We start from the raw sequence: 7,521 nt of genomic DNA, 5'->3' as shown, positions 1-7,521 counted from the left end.
CTCAAGTGCCTTCTGCCAAATTTTCTGCCAAGGAATATACAGCCTGGCTCGCACTGCGTGAAATTAAATGATCAGGGATGTCCAATTTATCAAGAGATATACGTTGAAACTGCATTCCTAATAATTTATATCTTTCCTTCCTTTGTGAATTATGTGGGTTATCATTGCTTTCAATTAGTACTCTTCAGAACTTTTTTCTTTTCCTTTCTATTTTCATCCCTCCGCTTATCCTCATTAAAAAAGAAGAAGAAATGTGATTTCTCAAGCGTGTTTTTTGATTCGATAATGTACGGTTTTCTTTGTATTGTTTCTTTTTTCTTACTCTTCTTCTTCTTTCCCTGTTAAAATGTGACAAGTAAAATATGACAGCTACTGACGAGTTATCATATATGGGGCAATTAAGAGTTATTACGTTGCAGTGTATTTTGCGGCGAGATTTAGTCAAACCACCCATGGCTATGAATGGTAAGTAAAGATTCACCCACAATAATTGCCACCAAAACTTCAAAGGAAAAGCTTGATAACGAAATATAGATTTTAAAAATTTAACTTTTAACGTTGATTCTGAATATGTGGCTTTTTAAGACTTTAGTTCCACCTTTTAATGTTTGTTACCGTAAGGATATATATGTAATTTTGGAAAACAATGAAACACCCCAAAAGAAGGCGTGGTCTTGATGAAAAGTAAACATTTATTTTCATTATATTAGGATAACCAAAGATTGCAGTCCCTTTTTTAAATAAACACTGAGTTCTATATTTTCCTTGTGACGAGTATTGTTTTCTTGTTGCTCAGCTTTGTGTGTGAAGGTCTGCTTGCTCTAACCACATTATTGATTCTGGAGATGAAAAGCAGAAATCTTTGCGCTAAAATTTATATGTTTTACGTAAGGTACTTTAGATTAGGTAATATAATTTGTAGTACCCTTTAATGATCTTGAATATAGATACTATTTAATTTTCTGGTTTAGGTGTGGCAATGAGAGGATGCCCTCTTTTTATTGGGGAAGAAATTGGAATGAAACGGAGAAGATGAAGTTTATTTAAACAGCTCTAAACAAAGCAGGTGAATAGAAAGAACCTTTTCTCTGACCGCATTGGTTCTCTGATTTTACATTGGTTGTACATGACATACGATGAAACGACGAAAAAACGAAAAAAAAAAAACAAGATAAAAAGGAGTAATTTTCAGTCAGTGAATGTAACAAGAGAAAACACAAAAGAAAAATATTTTTGTTACTTCTGTTTACTTAACTCCAAATGGTTGGTGTTTTTTTTCCTTTTTCACTGAGGACGGCTTGGCGGAGATCTTTGATCAGGTGTATGGTTAACTTTATGTTGTATGCACTTGCTGAAAATTACCCTCGCCTTTCTTTTTTTTTTATCTCGATTGTTTTTCTTTGTTTCGTCGGTGTTTTATCGTATGAGCGATGAGTTTCTCCGTCGGTGGACGGGTTATGTAATGTAAAAGTGATGTACCGCTGGCTAAAAAATAAAATGAAAAAGAAATTAGCCTGGTTATACAAAAGCCGAAGAAATCGAGGATAGTCCCTAATGGGTCAGTTAATGACTTCTAATATGTCGTCCGAAGTTAACTTTTTGATTTTTTAGCTCAGAAAGTAATTATTGCACCGTCATTTTCCTTATAACCTATTAATATCAAACTTCAAACATTTTTATGATCCTGTAATGTGTGAAATTATGTAACTTTTATGTAACTTTCCCTTCAAAAACGTAATTCATTGGAATACATTACTCACCAAATTAAAAATTTATTTAATTAATCATCCCCAAAAACGCTACTGGACAAAACTGATTTTTTTGCTAAAGGGTTGAAACCGATGATTCATCTTTTTTACGCCGTATTCGAAAATACAAATTGAATTTCTTCATCACCCTTAATTTTGTGCAATCACTTAGAGAATTTACATATAGTTTGTGCTAATAAATTTTTATATTACAGATATTTTAATGGTTTTCAAGTTCAGTAGAGTGAATTTTCAAATACAGTTTAAGTTACAAAAAAGTGACTCGATTTTACAAAGCCTCCATTCTTCTTGCGCAATAGCTTTTTCAGGATTGTCTTTTGACAAAACTTGTGTGTCAAACTTTTCTCCAACAAAAGTTCTAAAAATCACGCGTAAAAACCTATAGGAACTAGGAGGAAACCGATCCAAATTTGTACTCTTTAGACAAAATCGCATTAGAAAAATTTCCTGGACTGCTCAAATTTATTTTTACAAAGAAGAAAAATCTCTCTTGACAATGCTCCAAATTATTCTTAAAAAATAGCAGGAAAAACTATGGGTATTCTCTAACACTCCACGGTATAGCCCTGATCTCATTCCCTCTTATTAGTACGATTTCTATTTTCAAAGCTTATTCAGTGTTTAGAAGAGATACGTTTTCAATCAATAGAAGAGACAAAAATAAGTCAAAACTTGGTATACGAGATCTTTCTGAAATTTCAACATAACATTAAAATTGATAATGATAAAAAGAAGGTTCAAATGTTAAGGCTATTTCAAAATTTAACCAAAAAAGTGTGAACTAATTCTAAAGAAAATTTAGAAAAAGATAATAATCAGAAACCTATCAATTTAGTTTCAGTTAGGTTCTATGGGGATGTTTAGTTTTATATTTAACCAATAATACCTCTCCTATTATGGATGGAGAGTATTTGAAATCCCCAGACAAAGAATATAAAAGTTCTGGAAACAGACGTAGAGGTAAGGACTTGGTTACAACTCTGTTCCAATCCCAAGAAAGTGTATAACTTAAAAGTTTCTGTTCTTTTTCTATTCTGTACAAAGACTATTTAAATACCACCGTAGCATCAAAAACCTGTTGTAAACGAACAGAGAGGTAGAGAGATAGAGATGATAGATAAGTAGGTCTTGAAACTTCCGTTCCAATTCCACTAATGTGTCCAATATCCACCTCTCTGCCCTTCTTCTATAGTTTGCAAAGACTATTTAACTGATAATAGTACTAGCAACTTACTTCAGGATAGGCAAATATGCTTCTATTCTCTCCTTTGACCCCTCCTCGCCCCATTTGAAGAGAGCTATAAAGTAAAAACATTACGAAAAGAAGCAAAAACGTAGTGGGTCTGTTTTGTTTGTTTTCTAATTTTGAAAATATAAATGCAGCCTGTACATCTTAATGTTATCTTTGTAGATGAAACACTGTATTCTTTAAGCTAACGTTATTAACACAATATTAAAATATGGTCTTAAAACGTTGTCTATGATAGTAGGTTTCCTAAAAATCTTTCAAGTCTAAATGTCTCTTAGAAATAAATGAATTAAAAAAAAAGAAAAGTCTAACAGAATACTTTAACCTTATGAAAAACATCGTTTTTTTTGATAAGTTGAATAAAGCCTAGCGTTAATAGTTCAGCTTTTATTAAAATTAATTAAAAACACTTTTTCCACAAAATAAGTTCTCAAAAAAAAGTAAAAACCTCCATGAAACCAAAAATGAAAAAAAAATAGAATCAAATAATCTACCAAGCATACAACTACCACAAATCAGTATCAATAAGTAAATGAAACCCAAAACGAACCGGAATTAAAATAAATAACAGAGTCAAACTCGAAACGAGCAGACATTAATATGAGTAAGGCTCTAAAACTCTATGCTTTCTAAAATCCAGAATATAATTTGTACTTTACTGAAAAAAATTCAAATGAATTTACAGAAAAATTGTGCAATGTCAGTTTAATATACTAATGCTGATATTTATTCCGTTAAATCTTAATTAATTTTTGATTTCTTAAAGTTATAAAAATGAAAAGGTTTCAAATAATTTTTTTTCAGTAAAGTACAAATTATATTCTGGCTATGTTTGGGGAAATGATGGGAGTGGGGGGCATTCACCCTCCGATCGCTTTTGACTATTAATAAAGGTACTAGGCCTTTCAATTCCCAATAAAATGAACCCTTTTTGAAGTTTCTACGACAACGCATTCTATAAAAACCTTATATGCCCCAGGGGCATAACTTAAACTTTTGCCCTGGGGGCTGTGAGGGGTGTTTGTCATCCTCAGAAACATAATTTCAGGACCTTACAAAATGGCTATCTCAAAATTTTGATTGAATTTGTTCGGGGAAATGGTTGGGGTGAAAGGGGGGTTAGTTGCCTTCCAATCACTTTCGACTATTAAAGGGAACACTTGCCCTTTAATCCCTTCCAACTACGTTGAACAAAATGGCTATCTCAAAATTTGATTGAATGTGTTCGGGGAAATGGTGGGGGTGAAAGGGGGGTTAGTTGCCCTTCAATCACTTTCTACTATTACAAAGGGCACTAATCCTTTCAATTTCTAATCAGGTGTGGTGGTGGGTGTGGTGGGTTTGTCATCCTCAAAGACAAAATTTCCTGAACTTCAAACTAAGTCGAACAAAATTGCTATCTCAAAATTTTGATTGGGTGTGTTTGGGGAAATGGTGGGCATGAGAGGGGGGTTAGTGGCCCTCCAAATACTTTCGACTATTAAAAAGGGCACTAGCCCTTTGAATTTCCAATTGAATGGTCCCTTTTTGAAGTTTCTACGACAGTGCTTTCTATAAAAACCTTATATGCCCGGGGCATAACTTACAACCCTTACCCTGAGGGCTATGGGGGGAGTGTTCTCCTCAAAGACATAATTTCCAGATCTTTCAACTGCGTTAAACAAAATGGCTATCTCAAAATTTTGATTGGATGTGTTTGGGGAAATAGTGGGCGTGGAAGGGGTGTTAGTTGCCTTCCAATTACTTTCGGCTATTAAAAAGGACACAAGCCCTTCCAATTTGCAGTCGAATGAGCCCTTTTCAAAGTTTCTACGACAACTCCATCGATACGAAGTGCCCTGGTCTAAAACAAACCAAAAAACAAACAAAATATAAATAACACAATGTGCCAACATCGTTCTTTACTTAGGCAGCGCTATTGCGCTGCCTATGATCGTCTTCGATTTCAGAGTCTAAAAACGTAGACAGTAAAGATTTTAGATTCATTACTTAATTATTAGAACCATTACTTAAAACTTATCTCGAAAATAGCAACATAAGAATCGCAACATAAGAATAGCAACATAAGATCACATTTTCTATCTAGAATCTCTGTATTAAAGAGCGCAGATATATTAGTACTTGTTTCAAGTAAAGCTTCAACCTTGTTTTTCCAAAATCCAAACTGCATCATTTTGGGTATGTAGGGTATCTTTTGGGTATCTTTGGGTACGTAGTGGGTAGTACAAGCATTTTTCCAACGCCTAGTGGGCTGGAGTTTTTTGCTAAAGAACTCCTTAGCAACTATCCCTAGAACATTTTCATAGGTATTTACGCGAGGTTAAAAACTTTTATTGCGGTATTATGCACTATGAATGAAATTGACATGTTTAATCGTATTTAACTATATGTATATTGTATATATTTACTATATTTAACTATATATGTTAACTATATGTGTATTTTTGTGAGTGCTGGAATTGCTTAGGAATAACCACGTTCAGAACTCGGAATCGTAATTTAAGCTTGTTTAGGAAGTGTTTAACATCATATTTTGTAATTTCAAGTGTTAAAAGTTTAATATTATTTATACTTTTACCATTTTGATATTTTCAAACTATATAGGTGAGTGTTTTCATTTATAGCGGATTTACCTTAGAGACTTGGGGTTGGCAGCTTCCCTTGCATATAAAATTACAACTGCTTGTTTGAAGTTTCAAAGTCACTGTTTGCTTTCATTTGAAATTATTTCTGAACTTGAAATTAGGTATAAGATAAATATAAACAACAAAAACAAGAAGAACAATAGGGAGTTCTTTTTTTTTATAAGACAGTGAAGAAAATTTGAATGAATATTAAAAAAAAAAATCCCTATTGTTCTACTTATATTTTGTTGTTTATGATGGAAAAGTAGTGTGGTCTTCGTCGTTAAGATAAATATATAAAACAGTGAAATTTTCTGAGCTTTGAGGGCCCAAATTCTACCCTTCCTTATCTATTTGCTTCTACGTACTTGCCTCGTCTTACCAAACAAACAGTCAGAATATATTATAAAAACGGTAATTAACGTGGAATTTTTATATTTTTACTGGCGTTTTAAGTAGGCCAAAGGATACTGCCAAACTGAAGGATGTTCTTCGGAGTTATAGAAAAAGATCTATAATTTGGACCTCCCCAACCCTAATATAGGGGGTATGAGATTTTCAAAAAAAACAAGGAAAGGTTCAACACTTAGCTATGAATCACTGGAGCATCCAGTAATAAGCTCCCATGCAATGGCATATTCCCTTCCTAAGCCTACGTTGAAAATCATATAACAAACTATACGCATTGTAAATCATGGATACACCTTGTTAAGAGGACAACCCGTCATGGAAAACTTTACAGAGTATGTTATTAAGCAAGGGAAGGGGCTATGTATAAGCGATGCTTTGCTGGTACATCTTCGGAACAATTTGGTGATGACGAAAATGACGGTTACAAGTAACGAAAACGACGATGATACTGGTTACTTTGAAAACCATAAACAAATAATGATCTTGTGAATTTGACGACGAGCCGACGTTGCTCTTTCGTGGTTTCTACCTTCCTCAAGAATAAAATAAGCTGGCAAACGTTGGATCCAAGTCGGTCTATTTTTACAATAAAGATTAAGGATACTGTCGACACATAACTGGAAGGCAGAGCCATATCTTTTGGATTAGAATATTTTGCCAGAAAATCTCGAAGGTGCATACACGTGCTGCGTATCGAATTGCGTTATTTTTCATTAGGGACCATTGTTTCCGAATTCGATCAAGGAAAAAATAAATTAAATGGCAGTTTTTTCTACCTTTGAACTAAAATAAATTAATACTATCACCCTAGTTTTTGTTATATTGAAGCTAGGTAAAAATATTTTGGAAAAGATATTATTGCCATGCTATTTTCCTTTCTTTCTAAGCCAAAATTTATCTTTATCACGCGTTCAATTGATGAACACTTTGAATTTATATGTCAAACAGAGTGCTGAATTCATAAACCTAGAATTAAATTTGAATTTTTAAAAAATAATTTTTCCTTTCGATTCTTGTAAAATTCTCTAAGATACAAACAACAAATGAGAAGACCGATACCAAAAATTAGTATCGTTTTATTATACCAATTTTAATTTGTCTATGAATCGAATATTTTTCTATTAAAATAAAAAAAGAATATAAACTTGTTTTTTTCATGAATGCGTTTGCTCTGATATGGATCACTTCCATTTTTTCAAATGATTTAAGGTCTGAATCTGATGACAGTAACTCGAATTAAATGAAAATTATTACAATCTTTAGAATGGGCTAAATGTATGGTTCTTTCCATAGCATGTTCTTTGGAATCTGGGCCAGTGCTCTTTGAGATACAAAACTGGAATAGTTTACCAATTTTCGGATCCAAAGGCTTCTAAGGCCAGGATACCAGCTTGATAATTCCAGTACATCGGGGAATTCTATGAATAGAGTAGATTCCATGGTAGTGTCACCCTGAATGTAAAGAGCT

The sequence above is a fragment of the Artemia sp. Qi Xiang Cuo genome, chromosome 17 (genome assembly GCF_049724085.1).
Source record: "Artemia sp. Qi Xiang Cuo chromosome 17, ASM4972408v1, whole genome shotgun sequence".
NCBI lineage: Eukaryota > Metazoa > Arthropoda > Branchiopoda > Anostraca > Artemiidae > Artemia > Artemia sp. Qi Xiang Cuo.
This window is presented reverse-complemented; position numbering follows the sequence as displayed.